The sequence below is a fragment of the Neolamprologus multifasciatus genome, chromosome 5 (assembly GCF_963576455.1).
Source record: "Neolamprologus multifasciatus chromosome 5, fNeoMul1.2, whole genome shotgun sequence".
Classification (NCBI taxonomy): Eukaryota; Metazoa; Chordata; class Actinopteri; order Cichliformes; family Cichlidae; genus Neolamprologus; species Neolamprologus multifasciatus.
Genome location: NC_140443.1, coordinates 13,201,956 through 13,224,692, shown reverse-complemented (window position 1 = coordinate 13,224,692; position 22,737 = coordinate 13,201,956). Strand labels below are relative to the sequence as shown.

General features: G+C 37.2%; 1 protein-coding gene and 1 long non-coding RNA gene across 3 annotated transcripts in view; both read left to right on the top strand.

Annotated features, from left to right (window-relative positions):
• Window positions 1–22,737, top strand: part of rims4 (regulating synaptic membrane exocytosis 4) — a 61,835-nt gene that overhangs the window by 12,393 nt on the left and 26,705 nt on the right. The window lies entirely within an intron of this gene.
• Window positions 3–14,093, top strand: LOC146518157 (uncharacterized). Its single transcript, XR_014874069.1, has 2 exons — window positions 3–3,342; window positions 3,756–14,093. It is a non-coding gene; the product is annotated as an uncharacterized LOC146518157 (long non-coding RNA).

Below are 22,737 nucleotides of genomic sequence, written 5' to 3'. Positions count from 1 at the left end.
GACTGAAAAAAAGTACAATAGCACAATAGGTCTCCTTTCCCTTCTTGCTTTAAAAAGAAGTTAAATCTTTCATGCTCTCTTCCTTCTTGCATCTCTTGTTTTTTCTTTTCCTCCTTCCCCTGCTCCCCTTCATTGAATAACAACTTGTTTTCTTCTTCAATTCTGCTGTCAAGTCACACAGAGGCCAAGTGTATGAAGAGAAGGCAGTGAAGAGATTAAGGAAAAGAGCAAAATATAAGTCAAAATAAGGCAAAGTCTGTGCAGTAGTGTTCTTTATGAAAATAACTGAAAGAAAGATGCCAAAGATATGAATTAGTAGCGGAAGAACTGAGGAGAAGGACGGAAAAAGCAGAGAGGTCTCTGGTGTGCTTCTAAGCTAGAGAGACGACCCAGAAAAGTCAAGAGTAAAAAAAATGGACTGCCAGGAAAGGAGGTCTATTCTATAGGGAGGGCGAGGAGGAGGAGGAGGGGCTGGAGGGAGGGAGGTAAAGGCTGCAGGTGTTCATTTGTTATACTGAGCAATATGGCAGCAGGGAGTGTGTTCTTAGGTGTGTTTTAGTCTGATGCGGGAACAGCGATCGAGTTGTTGCTTTAACACAGTGTTTCTCTCCACGGGGTACAAAAGCACGTCAGCAGCGCCACATGGCAGGGGAAGGTTTGATGAATTTCTTACCCGGAGATTATAATGCAATATGACATCCTCTTTAACAAACCAGCAGCTCGTCTCTTTTCACACCAATGGGAATGAAAGAGCTGCGAGGAGATGAAGATCTAATGTTGGCAAATTCTCTGTGCCGAATGTCGCTCACTGCTTTGTAGAAGACAGTTTGAATTTCTTTGAAGCCTTATTCAGATTGAAAGCAAAATGGCGTGTGTTTATTCACAGACAATCAAGGAAATGGCAAGGTCCTTTTAGAGACGATTGTTACTGCTTGAAAGACATTAATGAAATGCCTAAGAGTAATTATTTGGGCAGTAAAGGGGACCTCGGATCACCAGTTCAGTCTGAGTGAAAAAAAAGTTTAAATATTAAATAAAAAAGGGAAAAGAAAGCTTAAAAAGGATGGTACGTTTTTTCCTACAGCTCAAAATAAAAGAAAAAGCACACACACCACCATCTTTACTATAATAACAAATAGCTATGCCACCCACCACAGAACAGAGCCCTCTACTGTGCGTATGTGTTGCATTATTGGCTAAGGTTTCCCGTTTCAGCCATTTACCAGCTCTTACTGCGCAGGTCAGGGAAAGAGTCATTTTTGTTGTAAAAGATTCCACCTTAAGGATCCTTTGTGTGTCCTTCTTGCTTCCTTATGTTGTGTTACTGGCAGTATTGTATTGATTGTGAAGATCCAAACAGAAACCAACATCCATTCAAAAACAAAAACATTTTTTGTTTGTTATTTTGTGTTTTAATGGACTCCAAAAGCACTCATATTCAATCCAAATATACCCCCCCCCCCAAAAAAAACAAAATAAAAAAAAAATAAAAAATCCTGATCCACAAGGGAGTGAAGCTGTGTGACATAAGCACAAGCTCAGATCAAGTCAAGCATTTGTTACGCGTGCAGGTGCATAGTGTTGATACTGAATTTGCTAGCAATGGGTTCACTGAAAATGTGTCCTGCTACTACTAAGTTTTCCACGTGCACACGAAAATAAAAAATCTTTTAATTTAATTCACCCAGTGATTAAAATGATCCCAAGTGTAAATGGAAACTTAGTTGTGTAGAAATGTAAAAGATTTTTGTTGAGTTTTGTCATATCAGTGCATCTGGCCAAGAGCAGCTCTGTATTTGCATGCATTTTGCAAATTGTAGCATAACATGTAGTTTAAACAGCTGCCCGATTCCTCATTCAGCAGTATGTTAGGCAAATGTGATGTGAATGCAGCTGACCTTTAAAGCAGGCAGCAACTCATGAGGTTCTAATAAAACATGAGCGACTAGTTATCAGATATTGCGGCTTATATTTATTGCAAAAAGCATTCTCTTGGTGTAGCAGGCCTGCAAATGAATGGATTACTTGCTGACAGCGAGCTAGAACCATCTGGCACTCTGAAGCTTTCTTGTTTTCAGTGATACTAGATAATTGATGAAATAAATCGATTGCTATGCTGGACCCTATTGTAGAATTTGTGCTTTCCAGACACCATTTACACTGGCAACTAACTCACTGGGGGTGCTTAAAATAACTGATCTCCTTTTAAATACCCCTTCAGATTTCAGACTGATGTAGTTCCAAATAGGAGCAGGACTCAGACACTAGGACGAGATGCAGGGATCCAAGCAAGGAGTAAAAATAACAAGAAAGCCAAAGAATTAGGGAAAGGTAGAAAAAAAAGTACGTAAGACGTGTACAGAAATGAAATGAAGGTCTGAATGATGCCTGACTGTCTTGACAGGCTGCATTGTGACAGCCTGAGAGCAGGAAGTCAAGTTGACGTGGGTTTCAAGTGAAGACAAAGCCAGACGAGACAGCCTCTGCGATTCCTCTCCAAACATACCGTTACATAATGAATGAGAGTGAGATTTCATTCTTAATGCCACAGCCTGTTAACAGCCGTGCTTTGTGTGGTAATGACAGGAAGCCACTGAGAGGCAATTTGAATGTGTTGATCCGACGAGCTTTTACAGCCACCTCCCATTGTCTCTCATGACAGGCTAAAATCACCACTTCCTGCTCAGGCTTCTGGTAAACTGCTGTGATTACTAGAACCTTTAATGAGTTAAATAGAAATATTAAGTAAAAAAAAAAAAAACTTTTCCTACTTCATAGTTTCCCCCTTTGTCCAATTTGTTTTTGGACTCTTCTTCCTTTCGTTCTTCTCTTTTATCGTCATTTTTCATTGTCTTCCCTCACCTCTTTTCAGCCATCATTGCCTCTAATTTTCTGCTGTCTCCTTCACCTCCTGCTCTCACCTGTCATAATTTTTTCCTGCTCCTTTTCCTCTTTTGTCAGTCTTTTCTTCCTGTGCAGTGACCTGACTCTTCACCTCTCTTTTTTCTGACATTATGCCCATCTTCCGTGCTGTCAAAAACTAGCTATGAGTTATAGCAACTTGGATTTTATTTTTGTTGCTTGAACATCATTTTTGCAAGATGTTGCAGACACCACAGTCAGTGCTTAGACCAATTCTGGGTCTAAATAAAACCTCTCACTCAAATAATTCAATATATTGTAGAAAAAGAAAAGGAATTAATGACAGATTTATTATTTTAAAGCATCTTAGTAAGTGAGTGGAAATCTTGATTTTCCATAACCTTGTTTCCCTCCCTTACCCCTAACTGGTTACAGGAAATGAGCCTGGTTTTGTCAGAGGTTTCTTCCTGTTAAAAAGGGGTTTTTCCTTTCCACCTTTGCCAAGTGCTTGCTTACTTATTATTGTAGGGTGTCTACCTCACAATAAAGCACAATGACATGACTGTTGTTATGATTTGGCGATATATAAATTAAACTGAATTTGAATTAGAAACTAAATTAGTTCAACATCTGTATTTTTTTTCACTACAGCTGTATTTTGTTGTGTTTTCTGTGTTATTATGCATTGAAGCTGTTTTCCCGGTAAGGGTATAGGTTGACCTCACTGCATATTTCCAAAGAGATTTTTGGAAGACACATACATTAAATGTGTCAGCAAAATATATTTTACACTATGTCCTTTTTCTGGCAAATAAAACAGCTCTTATGTATACACTTAAGCAGCGTTTTAAGGGAGGACAACAATTGATATCTGAAAATTCATAATTTTTGAGAAAACATGCACTTTTTCTGTCCTCATAGAAAAGGTTTCAGTCCTTGTCCTTTCTTAGCTCAGCTAAAGGGAACATAACACTGTAAAGCGAAGAACAATAAAACAGTAATGGCTACTAAAAAGAAGAGACAAAACTGCAAAAGTAAAAACAAAGGTCCTGAAATAAATTGGCAGTAATATGATTCAATGATTCAACAAAAGGAAAACAAAAAGTACATTATTCTAGATATGATCTAAAATACAAGCACAACACTTCAGTTTCAAAACTTCAGTCTAAGCCAAGCTTGGCCCAGTTTCCAGGTAGAAACTCTTTAGAAAAACAACCAGTTAAACAGCTTTGAACTACATCTGCATAGTGTTAACTCACTTCAAATTACTACCAAACAGAATCTGCACAGTAAAGACGAATAAACAGTGAACTACAGGAGACTCAGAGGCAGGCTGCTCACATTATATCACAGCACTGCCCGAATGACATCAGTGCTTCCCTTAAATTATATGTCAGCAACAAGGTGAGTTTGCTGATTGGTGAGCTGGACGGGTTGCCTTTCCAATCAGGGTCGAATGAATCCTGGAAGCAGACTAATTGGCACTTGGGTCCAATTTTGGTTCAAGGACTGCACAGCAGGATCTACATATCATGAAAACACAGAAGAGGTTAAGCAGATGGGTGGGTGGCAGTGGTCAGGGCCATAACATTTGGCAAATGTTCTTATTTGAGTGCTAGATGAGATTTATTGCCACTCTCGTATCTGATAAATTTAAATTAAGGCTACAGCTAGCAGCACAACCACCCCACCTCCCCTCCTCATGACCTCCCCCTTCTGATGCTTTAATTTGTGAACACTTAAGAGAAAATATATGACAGCCACCGCTTTCATTTAGTTTTACTCGAATTTCTTAAATTTAAAATGCTCGTGAAAGAGCCCTTTTCATGAAACCGCATGAAGATAAACACGTGCTCCACCTACTGATGTCTCAGAATTTTAGCAGTAACATTTACAATTGTTTGTTTGGTATCATAATGCTAATACAATCAAGCTACATAGTGAAAAGCTTAGAAAATTATCTGATGCTATTATTGGATCAACTAAGCTCAGATTATCCAACGCTTTTTGTCTCTGTTCTTGCAGAAGTGTTGCATCTACACTAAGTAACTGAGTGTAAAGATGTTCACTGGCTCTGAATTTTCTATGGAACATGTTTCTGTAATGAAAATTAGGAGTTGCTGTAAAGATGTATGTAACATGCACTGGATCTAATATGATGTCCTCTCATTGGGAGAGATTTTGTGAGTAGAAAATAGTCCATCACTGTATAAAGATATACTCATGGATATTTTCTCAGTAGTGTTCCAAATTCTGTTTGCAGCTCTGGGGATTTGTGGTCTCTTTTTCATATAATTGAAAGCATTCATTTCAAAATTAATTAATTATATTTTAACATCTATTAATCGCCATTTACAATCCCCCGAGAATCAGTTTACCACCAAGAATTTTCTCTCCAACAGCACCTTAAGGACACAAAGACTTTTGTAGTGATGTCACGCTAGTTTATTAGAACAAAAAGTATCCACAATTCTTTTTTATCCACATTTCTGTCAAAATGTTGAAAGATAATTCATTTTACTGTGATAGAGGACTAACTAAAGAAAAGAAAGTAACACAGATGTTAGGCTTTTTGTTTTATGATAACATGTGCAACCTGTCTTTTTCTATACATCCTCAATTACTGGGTCCTTTTTTATTTTTAGACAAACCAGTGGTGCACACAGTAGATTATCAATAATCCATTAAAAACAAGACAATTTGTCATCTGGCGTTATGAAATTTTAAAACTGTAACAGCTGTTAGAATATCAGAGTGAGCTTGGATTAGCTGGTACAAGAAAATATACTTTGAAAATAAGTTTTGGGATCGTTACTACTTGTAAAAAATGAAATGTGCTTTTTCAGGTCAACTCTAAGTTATGATGTGTAAAATACTTTATAATATTTTGGAGAAGGTTTCCTTAAAAATGACCTCTAGTGTCCGTATAAAATAATTCTATTGTAGATCTAACTCAACTTTGGACCATTTCTTTCTAATTTCATTGTTATACTTGATTCTTCAGAGTCCATTTTCAAAAGTCCTTGCTCAGGCATTTTTTTACTTTTAAAAAAAGTGCTTGTTGGAGCCTCTGCTTCCATTCTGAACCAGTTATTCCTCTTCACTGCCCTGCGGTTCTAATATAGACCTTGGCGGGAACAAATCACCATAGTGCCAGCTGTAATAGAGGTTAGAGGACTCTCTTGTGTGGATGTGAGAGTGAGTGCTTACACAAGGGCTTTTTGTGTGCACGTGTGAGTCCTTTATCAAAGAACTAGCCAAAGTCATGTTAAATTTATTTCATTGAAAGGACCAACAAAATTGGTGCTCCTTAAAGTGATTTATTCTCCCTGCAGCAACACAAGAAAACTGTCCAGTCATCGCTTGTAAGTAGAAAAATGGTTCTTGCACTGCCATTGATTTGATCAAGATATTATCGCTGATTATGTGCTGGATAGAAATGTTATACTGGTTCAGACACTAGTCTGATAAGATAATCCTACACCATATCTGACTTTATTATGCTCCGTTTTCAGATTGTACAGGGACTTGTTTGATTACCTAAAACTAATCAGTTTTTTAAACTTAAAAAGTTGTCTTTTCAACTCTTTATCTTAATGAGTACAATATTTTTTGGTTTCTGCACATGTATTGTTCTGCATTGTACTGTACCTCAGGTCCAGTACAGTCTTTAGCACTGAACATCCACTTTTCTACCAATTAGCAAATGCTGGGATGCTAATGCACTAAACTCCAATGGTACTTACTGCATGTTTTGCCTCATGGTAACTTTGCAAGTCAAAAATCTTTAAACTGCTAATCATTAGATTAACAGTCAGAACATGTTGGGATGCTGATGTTAACACGCAGCCACTAGTACAGTGGCTACAAGACTGCAAAGTTTTGTGTGTAGTAAACTGTGAGATTTTTTTCTTTTTGATCAGTTAAAAAAAATAAAAGAAAGTATCAGGTTAGAGTCAAAACAGATGTACTAGATGAAAAACCGCTGATAGGACAAAGCATTTTTATAAAAAAAAAACAACAATAAAAAACCCAAAACGTAAATAGTTATAAATTTATTTGCCTGCAATTGAATGAAATAAGTATTTGAATTCTGGCTCCAGTGGGCAAGAAGCCAGTCTGTGCCCACATGGCACACAGATTGCAATTAATCAGTCAATAAATTACAGATCATCCTGATCCTCCTGAAGTCTTGGGTGGTGGAGCAGGTCACCTACTAATCAGAAGGTTGGTGGTTCGATACCTGTCTGCTCCAGTCTGCATGCCAAATATCCTTGGCAAGAAACTAACTCCAAGTTGCTCTCCAATGCATCCATTGGAGCATGAATGCGTGTGAACAAGTCCATTTACCCTGTGTATGAAGCACACCTGTCCACAGAATCAGTTTCTTCCAGTCCAACCTCTCCACCACCATGGGCACAACCAAAGTCAAATGATGTCAGAAACAAAATTATAGACCTATACAAGGCTTAAATGGGCTACGAGGCCATCAGCAAGGAGCTTAGTGAGAATGTGACAGCTGTTGGTGCGAATATTTCTTATCTTATCTTATTTGGAAATGGAAGAACTATAAAATGACCATCAACTGCTCTAAGTCTGGAGCTCTATGCAAGATCTTGCCTCATGGGGTGAGGATGATTATAAGAAGGGGTTGTGGATCAGCCCAAAACTACACAGGAGGAGCCTTATTCGTGTGTAGTGTGTCACCATTGGCAACACACTACACCGGTAATGGCGCCCAAGGTCCCCTATGCTTGCAAGCATAGGGAACATGTACAGACAAATAATACAAAGATGGTTTGGGATAAAGTTCTGTGGTCACATGAAATCAAAATCAAACTCTTTGGCATTAACTCAACCAGCAGTGTTTGGATTAAGTGAATACTATCTACCTCCACAGTCAAACGTGGAGGTGGAAATATTATACTTTGAAGCTGTTTTCCCGGTAAGGGTATAGGTTGACCTCACTGCATTAAGGGGCCAATGGATAGGACTTGTTTTGTAAAACCAACAGAACTGTAATTAAAAAAACATATTTTATGATAAACTCTCACCCTATCATAGCTGGCATAGGCTCCGCCCCAATGACCCTGAACTGTAAGAGCAGACAAAAACGAATGGATGAATCTTTTTACCACCATAGGGATTTCATAAAATAACAAACTCTGCCGTTCTTTGCATTTTACACAAAATTATGTAAATATTGAAATAAAGTTCTAATGGTGATCAAACATGCTTTGCATTACATAAAATTGTAAAAAATAATTAAAAACTGAGTATTTTACATTTCTTTTCTATCATGTGAGTGTCTTTTAAACTTCCTTTTGCTGCTTTGGCTTGTATCAAAGAGTAAAAAAAAAAGAGTTAAGTGGGGTCTGTCAGACAACGAGGATAAATATAAGTTGTGTAATTCTCTGGAAAGCTGTTTATCACTTTGTTAAATTGCTTCAGTGGCAAAGTACTTACAGTATGGAGGAGCAGAAATAAATCATCTTTCTTTTTTTCTCCCTTTCATTATCACATTTCATCGATGCTGCCAACCCTTCATTTTATCTCTATCTTTTCTGTCGCTCTCGATCCTGCCACTCAAACTCTGTCTTGTTCTTTTTAATTTGGGCTTCTTCTCTTTTGTAACTCACCATCTTGACAGATATTTTTCTTCTTCCAAGAGGCCCTGCCTCTTTACATTATTTTTTCTTCCTGTCTCTCTTTGTCTTTCTATTGGAAAATAACTAGCCTTTTGCTGAATATAACATCGCTTGTTCTTCTAACACAATAAATGTCTTATAGATGAGAAACAGTCATCCAGTATGTTCAAATCAGAGCAATGAGAATCTTAGATTTGTGTGGAAGTGGTATTCAAGTAAATAATGCATACGTATGCTGACGTCAGTGTCCTCATATCTTCCTTGATGTCACTAGACTGAGCACTTTTTCTCAGTAGCCACAGGGATGGGAAGAAAGGATTCAATGAGGTTCTGTTAGTATTTTTATCCAGTGAGTGTTTAGCTGGTCTTAAAAAGGGACTTGGGCTGGCTGTAGCTCAGGAGGTAGAGCAGGTTATACACTGGTAGATGGTTCGATCCCTGGCTGCTCCAGTCTGCATGCCAAAGTATCCTTGGGCAACATACTGAACGCCAAATTTCTTTCTGGAATGTGTGTGAATGTTAGACCTGAAGCACTTGGGTAGAAAAAGCATAGAAAAAAGTCCTGGTATGAATGATTCAATGAGGCATGTTATATAAAGCGTTTTGAGTGCACGATCGTGGCTCAAAGAGTTGGCAGTTCGAGTCTCGGTCGTTGTGTCCTTGGGCAAGACATTTCACCTACCGCCTACTGGTGATGGCCAGAGGGGCCGATGGCGCGATATGGCAGCCTCGCTTCTGTCAGTCTGCCCCAGGGCAGCTGTGGCTACAACTGTAGCTTGCAAAAAAAACTGTAGCTTGCCTCCACCAGTGTGTGAATGTGAGAGTGAATGAATGGTGGAATTGTACAGTGCTTTGAGGGCCCCAAAAAGCGCTATATAAATGCAATCCACTATTATTATTATTAAGTGTTTGTAGTATATGACGTTTGCCCACATTAGAAGATCTTAACAACAAATACAATCAAATTGCTCATGACAGGATGAATTGTATTACTTTGTTGATTACGTGACCTTATAACTTCGTAATAATCAGTAATAAGTCAGTACTTTCCCTTATTAAATACAACATACACTGTGTTTGGTACTACTTTGTGCATGCCAATATAAAAATTTAGTGTAGACATTAAATGGTATTTGACATTGTCCCTACTGTTTTCTTATGCACAATAGTATAGAATTTCAAATTTTCAGCTTCCTTTGAAATGCAAGCACAGTTTATGGAACAAAAAGCTGCATAAATATACATGAGCGAGTGAATAAGTAGTGAATCATGATTGAGTTTAAAGCTTAAAAGAATTCTTCACTAGTGAAAATGCTAACTAGTACAATGCCCATGTGACTTCTGAAGCTGCCGATGTGAGAATACTTCCTGCTTCTGATTGCCTTACCCAGGCAGCTCCTTTGGTTTAACTCTGTTTACAGTAGCAAAACCACTTGAGAAGTGTGTACTGTACATGAGACAGAATAACTTACCAAGATGGCCTGAACTGTTTCACAATATTGTCACATTTAACGGCTAATGACAAATGCCAACTTATTTCTAAAAAGCACGGCTTGAGGTTTACTCGTAGCCATAAGTGTTGGGCACTCATTAAAAGTGATTTAAGAACACAAGAAAAAAAGATACAGTAACTGGATGCTGGGAGATGTGCTAGACCAAGTCTGATACAGATGATTACACCCTGTAGCTTACATAACCTAGAGGCACAGGACATTATTGGAAAAAAAAAAAAAGAAAAAAAATCTCCTGGTTAAGTAAAAGTTAACACAAAACAATTTATTGCTGATTTTTTGGTGCCAAAGTGTACCACTGTAAATCTTGTAGAATCCATAGATTAGCATTTTTGGCAGCTCATAAATGACCAAACATGTATTTGGCAAGTCTTGCAAAAACGATATGGCTTTTCATCATGTTGGAGGAGGAGGAGGTCAACCAGAGTGCAGCGAGTTCACTAATGAACCAATGACAAATGAAGATTTTTGTAACTGAGATTTTCAATCAATATAAAGGGTTAATCAGAATATTGGCAGCTCATCAATAACTTTTTCACAGGTCACAGGGACATTTCATTTCACCTGAGAGGAGATAACAGATAAGGCATGTACATAGAAGAGAAAGCTTTGATTTCATTCTCCTTAACTGCACCTATATTTCTCCCCCTGAAAGGAGTTTGTTAGCAGTCTAGTGTGCACAGTTTTCAATATATAATTTTCAGGTTTTGTGTGATGGTACCAATATAAATTTGAGCTGATTTAATCTTCTTGAAAATCGGGTAAAGGTCACATCAAATCTGAAAATCTGTAAAAATGTTATATTACCCACAGTTTTTCATGGAGTGTCTTCAAACTTCACAGCAATATACTAGGCCTCGGGGAACATGAGTACCTAGTTTGGCTAAGCATTTGACCTTGACTAACATTGTTAGCACTCAAGATCAACGATGACATTGAAATTTTTTTTAAAGAAACCATATCAAGTAATATGTCATATTAGAGGGTTTGGTGAGAACTGCAAAATGCACTTTTTATGTTTCCAATATGATGCCCTACAAAGTCACAATGACATCATAAAGTTTCACAAAACCACTCTGCGTGAATAGATCTTAAAATTTCTTGGCCATATGGATTTCATATTACCAATTAGTGCTCTCTGAGAACTCTTGTTGTATACAGTATTGATTTAAATATACAGTATATATACTAAAACAGAGATTGCATGATGCATGATCAACATGCTCCCCTGGCCAACATCAATAGACTGGGCTGACCTGGGAGGATGGTCAGCTAATGAGGCCCAATGAACACCATAAAAGCCTGTGAATATACTCACTCAGTCACACCCTTAAATTCACCTTACACCTCCACATTACATCTAGCTTCTGCTTAAATTGCTAATATGAATATAAAAAATTCCCTACTTTGTTGAGTGTTCAAGTTTTATTTTTATTTTGAAAAACTGAGACACACTTTTCAAGCACATACTACTGTACATACTGTGAGAATTTGTACTTACATACTGTAGCTAATAATACAACTTTATATGGGAAATGCAGAAATAAGTAGACTTAATTAGTAGTGCCTGTTCATACTAATTAAATACCTCTCAGCTGTGACTACATGCATGGTCTGATGGATGTCTAGTTTGATGTCAGATAATCTTTGGCTTCAGTCACATCCTCGTTTAAAGTGAGATGAGTGGTGGCTACCACTTTATCACTCCATCTTGTTCCGTTTCATGTGTAAACTAGTGTAATAAGACTGTTACTGCGAGTGTCCTCTAACCACAAACACAATCTTGTGTTAGTGAGGCAGCTTTACTTTTTTATGCACATACACTAACTGTACAAAGACCATCTTACCAAACAGTCATGTATCTCGGTGTTAGGTTAGATAGCCTGTAAACAGGGAGCACCAATCACTGTGGTAGAGGCATGTGTACAAGGGACCCAGGTGCCATCACACTACTGCTTAAATGAGAAGAAACTGATTAACTCACGGGCAGCAGCTGTGCCAATGAATCCCTGCAGCTGAGCAAAACTATCCTAATACTACAATCAGTCTGAAACATTGTTTGTCGGTTAATCTATCCTAATATCTTTGAGCAAGGCATTCAAACTGGGGTATCTCCTGGCCAAACACATAGGACTGTGACAGTACTCCCCAATGTTCAAAAATAGTATAGCACACTCAGCAAAACCCTCAATTTCTAGGAAGGTTAAAAAATGCTTATCTACCAATAAAGTAATTAGCGCTGACTCCTTCTTCCGGCGTTCAGTGTTCTGCTTTGCCCATCATATGTGGTGCCAAAGCTTTGAAAAGGCAGCTTCTTTTTCATCTCCAGCCTTAGTCATCGCTCGTCATCGTCTGTAGTACCGCTACCAGAAAAGTCATTTTTTAAATAAATGCAACTCTCTCAGTGCTTCCCAGAATCCTCTCAATCTGACAGGCACCTTATGCCAAATCATCTCTTTCTGTAATGAATAGTCTACTGGTGACAAAGTAATTTCACTCACTGGATATTGCTGTACATCCATTTAGTTTCATTTAACCACTGATTCATCCACAGAGGTTCAGACATGCAGCAATGACTGTCCCTTTTCCAACAAAGTATGCATTAACACATTTTTGCATATGTCATGTTATGAAGAATAGAAACAATAACCTGATTGACAAATTACATATAGATAATTGCTAAAAAAAAATCATCTGCAGAACTAAAATAAGCAGGGAGTCTGCTTTTAAATCGGCTATAATATGTACGGTACAATTTAGGAGGAGGACTTCTATAAAGTATTCCCAATAGCAGTTTTAGATTTCTGCTTCTTCTTCCCTATGTGAGAAATTAGGTCAAGTTAAAATTCACCCCCACCCCCCACCCCCCCACCCACCCAAACACACACACACAAAATGTGGCCTAGAGAGGCAAACTCAACGTGGAAGTACAGAAGGGTGGGTGAGCAAATGGATACATCACAATCTCTCAGCACGGCACAGGAGGCAAACACTGCCTCAGAAGTGTGTGAAGTTGAGTTTTTAAACTTTATAAAGGGTTTCTCAGAAAAAAGTCCTTCCTGAGAAAAGAGGGAAGTTATATGATGCTACAGTTCACTCTATGGCAGTAACACTGACAGGGCTTTGACATGACAACACCCCACTGTGCTAGAAGGGGATGTATTTGTGATGCTGTTTGGAAAGTTGGAGAGATGTTGTCTGTAGCTGTACATAGAAAATTTGACCACACTGCCAAGATTATATTTGGCAGTGTCTCCTAAGTTGTGAATCATGAAGTGATTTTTAAAAAACAGTTTTCTTAAGTACTTTAGATACATTAATGATTCACAATGCTGGTGACTTTGCAAGTGCAAAACTTCTATAGAGCATGCTATTTAAGCTGCTTTAAGCTGCCCGAGACTGCTGCCTACAGTATCTGCAAGCCACATTGCAACCCACTTCTAATACAGCTGCTCCTTTCATGCCATATCTGTCTTAATTAAGGACATATTTGACATATATTCATGAATCCCAGCCCAGGATCCTCCAGCAGCCACCAGGCCCAGGCTCTTCCAGCAGCCACCAGGCCCAGGCTCTTCCAGCAGCCACCAGGCCCAGGCTCCTGCAGCAGCCACTAGGCCAAGGCTCTTCCAGCAGCCACTAGGCCCAGGATCCTCCTGCTCCACCAGGCCCAGGATCCTCCAGCAGCCACTGGGCCCAGGCTCCTCTAGCAAGGCACCAACAAGTTAATCGACAGTGACTTCAACGGGCCATCACAAGGAAATACAAATCTCATCATTTTCAAAATGCCGCCTAAAAAAGCAAACCCAGGAGTTGAAGAGGAGTTGGAGGAGATTAGGAAATCGCTTAATTTCATGTCTGATGAACTGAGCAAAGTGGCTAAACAACAAGGTATGCTACATGACCTAATGGATGAAATAAAACAACTAAAAAACCTCATAAAGGACAAGGACAAGAAAATAGACGACTTGGAACGGTGAATCGAGGACCTTGAACAATACACAAGAATGGATGATTTAGTCATAAGTGGACTGGAGACGCAACACCGAACTTACGCCAGAGTAACAGCTGGGGGAGGTAAAGATGGTGAAGATGCCCCGGTAGAGGAGCTGCAAACGCTTGAACAGCAAGTGATAAAATTCCTTCAAACGAAGAATGTAAGTATTCAGAGCCATCATATTGCAGCATGCCACACGCTCCCCAAAAAAGACAGTAAAACAAAGCCATCAATGATTCTTCGGTTTGTGAGTCGCAAAACAAAGATTGAGTTACTGAAACAGGGTAAGAAGCTAAAAGGGACTGGTGTGTATTTAAATGAACATTTAACGAAAAAGACTGCTGAAATTGCAAGACAGGCACGCAGCCTGAGAAAACAAAATAAGATACAAGCGACATGGACGAGGAACTGCAAAGTAATGATAAGACTAAATGGCAATCCCGAAGAAGCGAAAGTTGTGATGATAAGAGAACTCAAAGACTTAGAGCAATATAAATAATCAGGAATCTGCTCTGGAATCTATTGGAAAAGTGACGATTGGATAATGAACAATGGGTATGGAAAGTGTTTCTGGCCTTACGGCTCAAAAAACAACAAAAACAAAAACACATAAATGACAAGTTTGGACACAGATGATAGGTTTCCATTCAGAGATATTGAAGAGGAAGAATTTGATTATGAAAAGGACTGTCAAGGTGGTTATTTTGCCACACACGCTGAGAAAACGAACTTCAAAACGTTTAACTATGCAGAGCACAACATGCATGACCCTGAAAGTAACATTGACCCAGATACCCACTTCTACAATAACACCAATAATACTTGTGAGTACTATACAGATGACCAATTCAATATGAATATTAAAATGGCAAATGCATTGTCGGTCATACATTTCAATAGTAGAAGCCTGTATAAAAAATTTTCTAAAATTACAGAATGTTTAAGTAAGTTAAAAAAGTTTAATATAATTGCAATATCAGAAACATGGCTCGATAATGAGAAAATTAGTGAAATGGGACTGGAAGGATACGAATTATTTACAATGAACAGGGTGAATAAAAAAGGAGGCGGTGCTGCTTTATATGTAGATAAAGTTTTGAAATGTAGTCTGATTGAATGTATGTCAAGCACCATAGATAACGTATTGGAATGTGTCACTATTGAAATCCATGTTGAAAAAGCTAACAATATATAACAATAAGTTGCATCTATAGGACACCAGGTTCATGCCTTGAGACATTCAATGAAAAACCTGCTGCTATGTTTAGCAACCTAAATGATAAAAAAAGTGCAAATAATTTGTGGTGATTTTAATATAGATTTGCTAAACCCAAATGGACATCAGAAAACAACAGATTTCATAAATACAATGTATAGTAACTCCCTTTTCCCTGTAATTATATAACCAAGTAGAATAACAATTGATACAGCTACATTGATAGATAATATATTCACAAATAAAATTGACCATGAAATAGTAGGTGGACTTCTTATAACTGATATAAGCGATCATCTTCCTGTTTTTGCAATTTTTCAAAATTATTTTGGGATTAAAACTAAACAAAAGAATCAAATATTTGATATGATACGACTTAGAACAACAAGAGCCATTGCTGCCCTCCAGGTGGACTTAAAGGAACACAATTGGAATGAGGTTTTTGCAAATGAAGATTCAAATAGTGCATATGATGCATTCTTATCAACTGTAATTTCACTATATGAAAAACATTGTCCTTTAATGAAAATCACTAGAAAGCATCACAGATCAAATAAACCATGGATCACAAAAGGGATAGAAGATGCATGTAAAAAGAAAAATAATCTATATAAGAGATTCATAAAACAGAGGACAAAAGATGCTGAAATAAAGTACAAGTTATATAAAAATAGATTAGTAAATATTATAAGAACAAGTAAGAAAGAATATTACCACAAATTATTGGAGCAAAGTAGAAGTAACACACAAGAAACATGGAGGATATTAAATAGTATAATCAAAAAGGGCTCAAAAAATAAGAATTATCCAGATTATTTTAAAAAAGATAAAGATATTGTGCTTGATAAAACTAAAGACATTGCAAATGAATTTAATGATTTCTTTGTAAATGTTGGCTTTAATTTAGCAAAAGAAATTCCAGAGTCAAGAAATAATAACGACCTAAATAAACATATTACTCAGAATGTGTCCTCCATGTTTATTGGTGCTGTAACTCATAGAGAAATAATTAACATTGTGAAGACATTTAAAAATAAAAAGTCCACTGACTGTTTTGGTATTGACATGATATTAGTTAAAAGTATTATAGAATATATAGTGCAACCTTTCGCATACATTTGTAATCTGTCCTTTCAAACTGGTGTATTTCCCTCACAAATGAAAATAGCAAAAGTTATTCCAATCCATAAAAACGGAGAGAGAAGTCAGTTTACCAATTATAGGCCAATATCACTGCTCCCACAGTTCTCAAAAATTTTAGAAAAGTTATTTGTTAATAGACTTGATAAATATATTGAGAAGCATAATCTCCTAAGTGATAACCAATATGGCTTTAGAGTGAAAAGGTCCACTTTGATGGCAGTGATGGAACTTGTAGAAGGGATATCTAATGCTATAGATAATAAGGAATATACTGTTGGTGTTTTTATAGACTTAAAAAAGGCGTTTGATACGATTGATCATTCTATATTAATGAATAAACTAGAGAGATATGGCATAAGAGGGTTAGCATACAAGTGGATGAAAAGTCACCTGGATGACAGATATCAATATGTCGAATTCAATAATGTAAAATCTAAGCAGTTGAAGGTAACTTGTGGTGTTCCTCAGGGCTCTGTGCTGGGCCCTAAATTATTTATATTATACATAAATGACATGTGTAGCATTTCCAAACTGTTAAAATGTGTATTGTTTGCTGATGATACCGCTCTGTATTGCTCAGGTAAAAACCTAGAACAGCTTCTGACTACAGCGGAAAAGGAGTTAAATATATTAAAAAACTGGTTTGATGTAAATAAGTTATCATTAAATATAAAGAAAACAAAATTGATTATTTTTGGCACTAGACAAATGAAAAATGTATCTAAAATCAGGGTTAATGGAATTGAAATTGAAAGAGTGTACGAAAATAAATTTCTTGGAGTGATAATTGATGATAAGCTGAGTTGGAAGTCTCATATAAACCATGTGAAAACAAAAATGTCAAAAACCATTGCTATTCTCTATAAAACAAAGCATGTCCTGAACAAAAAATCATTATACACACTCTATTGTACTCTGTTGCTTCCATATATGACTTATTGTCTGGAGATATGGGGTAATGCATATAAAACGAACACTCTTCCTATTTTCAAGTTAGAAAAAAGGGCTATAAGAATTATAAACCAATCAAACTATATAGAACCAACTAACATTTTGTTTATTAATCTGAATACCCTGAAATTTTATGATTTAGTTGAATATAAAATGGCACAGATAATGTATAAAGCACAAAATAACTTGCTTTGCCTCAGTACTCAGAAGCTGTTCAAAGTCAGAGAGACTTATTGACTTAGTCAATATGACTTAAGGGGAACAGATTTCTTTAAAAAAAAACAAGATAAGGACAAATATAAAGCAGAGATGTGTTTCTGTTAGAGGAGTTAACCTGTGGAATAGTTATGACAGTGATTTAAAAAGGTGTAGTTCATTTTCCTTGTTTAAAAATATGTTTAAAAATAGAGTATTAGAAAAATATATATATCAAGAATGAAAAGAGCAAAAAAAAAAACCAAACAAACAAAAAAAAAACCTCGATTCTTTTGCTTTGATGTAGTTACTTATCTAAGGTGGAAAGTTTTTTTTTTTCTTGTTTGTTTGTTTGTTTGTTTTGTTTTTGCTTTGTTTTATTATTTGCTTCGAGCCCTGTGTACAGGAGCTGCATGCAAAAAGATATTTTGTTAAAAGGGTTGGCGTAATAAGCAAATGCTTCAGCCAATACCTTTTGATTAGCCTTGTCTCATGCTTTCTTGCTTTGTGGTAGATCTTTGTTCTGTCTTCAATGAGATATTTGAATGCTAATCAATAAAACATATCACTCATCAAAATATTATTTGTATATGGGATTCTTGCTACTGCTGTCAAAGTGCCTTAAACTGACTTACACTCTATCATAAACATTCACACATATTTGCACAACACAAGCAAATACTTATTTTGTCATTTTTAGACATTTTACCAGTAAAAGTCGGAAATCAATTTTGGGAGATTTATGTTAAGGCAGATCCCAATTCACTGCAGAAATATCTGCCTATTGAGTGATTTAGGGCATAAGGTATGACCTACCTTGTCTACAAGTCTCCCTGTCTGTATGTTGGTCAGATAAGTTGTCTGAATGGAGAGCGACTATTTTTGTATCTGCTCTGCTTTCATTAATATCCCTCTGCTGGGAGACAAACTAATGAGTCCTGGCTCACTGATTGCTACATCACAACTTTTGTGCGTCACCTCAGACACTTTTTGTGCTACATCACAGCAGGCACACTTCATCACACGCTGTGAACTACATTCACCAGAAATGCAGGAGGCTATTTTAGATTGGAGTGAGATTTTATTTTTATTCTTTTTCCCCCTCTTTCAGAGGTGGAGAACAGAGAGGAGAAAAGACTGGGAGAAATGCCCTTGCTGATATTTATATAGAGATGACATTTAGGATAGTGGGGAAATGGTATTCACCTTTCAAGAGCATTAGGTAAACCTTATCATGTCTGAGGGGAATAATACCCAATTCTGATATTAATTATTCATTTTTACAAAGATTTACTTTTTTCAGACATTTGATTACTTTAAAAACTTTTTAAGGTGAAAGGAAGGACAGGTCACTTGCACTTGGACCAGGGTTGGGGATGCAGTGAAAGAAAGGAGAGAATTCAAGTTGACAGAAGGAACCTTGCAGTGAGCTTCCAGATTTCAAATGGCTGCACCAGACTTAAGACCCGAGGCATCTGGAAACAAATAAACAACAGCAGCTGGTCTCAGAAGGAAAAGTGGCCGGGCTTAGCTTTCTAAGCAGATGCTGGCTGACCAACATCTGTCATGGTCATATCAGTAAACATTTGTATTTCAGGGTGATTATATCTGAATTGAATCAAAACAAACACATTTTAGACAATATACTATATATATATATATATATATATATATATATATATATATATATATATATATATATATATATAGTTCCGAATGACAGCAATATCAGGAAGAAGGAACACGAGAAGCTGGAGAAATACCAAGGGCTCAGAGAAGAGCTCGAGAGGATGTGGAGGGTGAAGGTAACGGTGGTCCCCGTGGTAATCGGAGCACTAGGTGCGGTGATTCCCGAGCTAGGCGAGTTGCTCCAGCAGATCCCGGAAACAACATAGAAGATCTCTGTCCAGAAGAGTGCAGTCCTGGGAACAGCTAAGATATTGTGCAGGACCCTCAAGCTCCCAGGCCTCTGGTAGAGGACCCGAGCTTGAAGGATAAACCGCCCGAAAGGGGCGAGCTGGGTGGTTTATATATATATATATATATATATATATATATATATATATATATATATATGGGGGGATGACAATTCTTTTAAGCTTTAAGGAAAAAAAAAACATCAAGGCTGAAAGAAAACGAGTACAACCGTTCCACTGTGGCATGAAAGCCATTTGAACAGGTGTGTAACTGATTATCCACAACCTGTTTGATGTTTTGAAATCCTGCAGGTCAGCCATTTTTAATGAGAATGAATGACTGCACAGCTTTGATTCTTGGTTTTCACCAACTGTCTACTAGGCACATTTGGGCCTATACTTTTGATCCTAATGGGTCTGTACCAGAACTATTACATTTCAGATGTGGCCACATAGTCGTGGCACAGCTGGGCCATATAAGGCAGACCTGTGAGTGAGTTTTGGTCGCCAGACTGATTGTCAAAAAATAGGAAAAACTGCATACAGCTAAAAGTTTTCTGTCGTTCAGTTACAGGTCATGTTTAGTCTTGACTGATGGTGTTGCCTCTATATATGTAGCAAGGTTTTCTATCATTTTTATGACTTGTTAGCAGGCAGTAACTGATGTGACTTCACTTTATAAAGCACTGAAAGAGATGCAAAGATGCGGGCAGGCAGGAGAAAGGAGAAAACATTGCAGGCCTAATGTTTTGTGCAAAGTGTTGGGGACAAATCAGTGGAGAAATGCTGCAAATAAAAAAAACTGTCAGTCCTCTAAATTTTAATCTTTTATCTTGATTGCCTGGCAAGATTGCCTTTCACTCTGCTGCAGATAAAGCATGTTCAATTGGATTGAAGTGAACAGAGATAATATCCCATCAGTGGCATGAAAAGGGTTGCAGCAAACCAGAGTGGTAGATGTGTCTCCGGCCATTACCCACCTGCTGTATTAGTTATGTAACTCTACTCCACCTCAATACACCACCCGTGACAAGAGGTGACAGGAGGCTACACACACACACACACATGATCTAGTTTCCATTACTTCAGAGGACATAACATGAACTTAAATCCATTCTCGGTTAACTCACTTTAAGCATAACCATATTTAGCCCATAATGTTAACCTTAAACCAAAGCTAATATTTTCTTTAACCAAGTTTTTATCCTACAAACAAAGAATTTCTACCAACAGAATTTTGTTCTCAAGTAGAAGTTGTTTCCACAAGTTTTGTGTCTACATATCGTAACAACATAATGGAAACACGCACACAAACACTGAAGCAAGCTAATAATATGCCCCTGTGTTAAAATGCTCACAGAACATCCTCACCGCTGTCTCTGGTTTGACTGCAGTCTCCATAGTAATGGCATTTGTGTCCATGGCAACCATGTCCGTGTCACTGCTGGTGACACAAGCTGTGCCCAAATCACTTCCTCATTGACTCGTGCATCACTCTTCATGTAAATAATAAGCAGTAAAGCAGTAAATTAAGAAGAAAACTTGTTCATTGTAACTGTTTTTCTTGGCTTAATGATCTATAACATGAATTAACATGAGACTTGTCATGAATAAAGCTCTATAAATATGCTCATGTAAAGCAGAATTCAAACTTGTACAGAAAAAGAGGCAAAAAACCTTTTCATTTTCTACAACAAACTGAGAGAACTTTTGAGTTACTTTTTTCATTTTCATTTTACAAGATGACTGCTAAGTGGCAGGAGTTGCTTCTTGCCCTATTTTTTTGTTAGAATCTTTTTAGAACACAAATTCAAACACAAGCAAATTGAATGTCTTTGCTTAGCCGTCAATATCTTACAAAGAGTGCCACTGTCCAATAAGAGGATTTAGCCAGAAGTGAACTAATGGAAAGGACTTATTTTCCAGAAACGACAGGTAGATTTGGTTAAAAGCACTTGTTGTGAGTAAAGCTGCCTAGCTAAAACATAGCAATACAAGTAAAGTCAGCAAATATTAGCAGACTAACATTCAAATACTCTTATTGCTGTATCTACTATAAAACACAATGAGGACCTGTGTTTAACATTAGCAGTTAGCAAAGTTGTGCGAACAGCAAATAATACAAATTGTTTGTGTTACACAGCATTTGAAAGGCATTGCAAGCATAAACTATTCAGCAATATTTTGCTAGAAGTCTGAAACTTCATAAAGGCCTTTTAATGTTAACGAGATACTAGTAAAGACTGGCAAGACTTGTGACTCTTGTTACCACAATAGTTTGGCAGGACGATTGGGAGTAAAGCAGATTTGTTTGCTCGTAAATCCAGATGCCGGGTAAGATTAGGATTAGGAAACTTATTTTACAACTCTAAACGTTTTTATGTGGATATTCAGGTTGCTCACCATGTCACACGCATTACATCTGCATTCTGACCCAATTTTTTGTTGCTCATTATCTTTATAACCTTGGAGCTTTAAGCTTGTATTATAATATAAATCTCTCTGAATGGAAACATTACATAAATACTTGAGATATGAATTGCAGCAGATGCATATTACTGACTTGTGCCTGTATATGTTTATGATATTGAAGGATTATTGCTGCTACACATTTTTGCACTCAGTCCACAGGGCTATATGAGAACTGGCCTTGGTCCACACTGGGCTGTCCTGTTTGTTTGCTTTGGTTCGGGTATAGTTTGATCAATTTGGCTAAGAATCAGGTTCAGTTGCTGTAACTTTAGTTACTGAGAATTGTGTTCAATTTGTGTAGCTTTTAGGCAATTGGTGGCACTAGAAATTTGGTTCATCGGTTAATAGAAGTTTGTGCTGTGTAAAGCATAGTATTGGTATCAAATTCCTGGCTTATGTCAGGTGTGAGGTTTTGGAGCAGCATTTTCAAAGTGTTACCCAGTTCTCTGTAGTTACACTTTTTCAACTTTTATACAAGGAACAAACCCAGGAATCAGCCATAGACTTAAGATTATTATTCTGAAAGGGATGTGTCACAATGACTGATTCAGTCAAACCTTTTAAAGGCTGTCTGTGACCTGTTTGTCGTCTGGAGTAGAGTTTAAGTTCCCAAGTAACATCGTCTAGTTTCTGAAAATATGCTTGTTTATCAGAATCAGAATCAGAATACTTTATTGATCCCTGGGGGAAATTATTTTTTGTTACAGTGCTCCATTATAAACAAACATTAACAAGACAGACAATACGCTAACTAAGAATAGTACAATATATACATATATATAAATATATATATATATATATATACACATAAAGTCACTTATTAATA